This window comes from Pan troglodytes, chromosome 1, assembly GCF_028858775.2.
Source record: "Pan troglodytes isolate AG18354 chromosome 1, NHGRI_mPanTro3-v2.0_pri, whole genome shotgun sequence".
Lineage (NCBI taxonomy): Eukaryota > Metazoa > Chordata > Mammalia > Primates > Hominidae > Pan > Pan troglodytes.
In genome coordinates, this window is record NC_072398.2 from 19,810,142 (window position 1) to 19,811,018 (window position 877).

Here is an 877-nt window from a genome sequence, read left to right on the forward strand (position 1 = left end):
TCTCAAAAACAAAAAAAAGAAAAAGAAAAAAAGAAAAGAAAAGAAAAAAATTAGCTAGGTGTGGTGGAATGTGCCTGTAGTTCCAGCTACTCAGGAGGTTAAGAAGTGGGAGTATCACTTGAGCCCAGGAGGTCAAGCCTGCAGTAAGCTGTGATGGTGCCACTGCACTCCAGCCGGGGCAACAGAGCAAGACCCTGTCTCAAAAAGCAAACTTATTGAGCACCTACTATGTCAAGCACTGGCAAGGTGGGTCCTAGAGGTTCCCTCCCGGGCAGTCTTTCATTCAGTCTCTCATGAATGATTGAGGCCACATTTCCCATCTGATTTGCTTTTGCAGACAGATTTATTTGTTTATTCTTTTTTGGAAGATCATGCTAATCTTCTCTGTATCGTTCCAATTTTAGTATATGTGCTGCCGAAGTGAGCACTCCAAGACAGATTTCTTTAAAAAAATTTTCCACTAGCACAATGTTGCCTGATGCTGAACTCTGAGGGTAAATCATTCCGTTTTACTTGCCTGATACTTTGATTTTTGCTGGGGAGTCACCCTTATCCTATAATTACCCCTAGGCCTTGAGTGAAAATAATTGACAAATATTAAATTTCAGCCAGACGCAGTGGCTCATGCCTGTAATCTCAGCACTTTGGGAGGCCAAAGGGAGTGGATCACTTGAGCCCAGGAGTTCAAGACCAGCCTGGGCAACATGGCGAAAGCCTATCTCTGCAAAAAATACAAAAATTATCTGGGTGTGGTGCTGCCTGCCTGTGGTCCCAGCTACTCGGGAAACCGAGTGGGTAGGATCACCTGAGCCCGGGAGGTTGAGGCTGCTGTGAGTTGTGATCACACCCCTGCACTCCAGCCTGGGTGAGAGTGAGA

The 877-nt window shown here is 45.6% G+C and overlaps 1 pseudogene; it reads right to left on the reverse strand.

Moving 5' to 3' along the window:
• Positions 1 to 339: 339 nt before the first annotated feature.
• LOC112207084 (U6 spliceosomal RNA) lies at positions 340 to 428 on the reverse strand (annotated as a pseudogene).
• Positions 429 to 877: the final 449 nt, after the last annotated feature.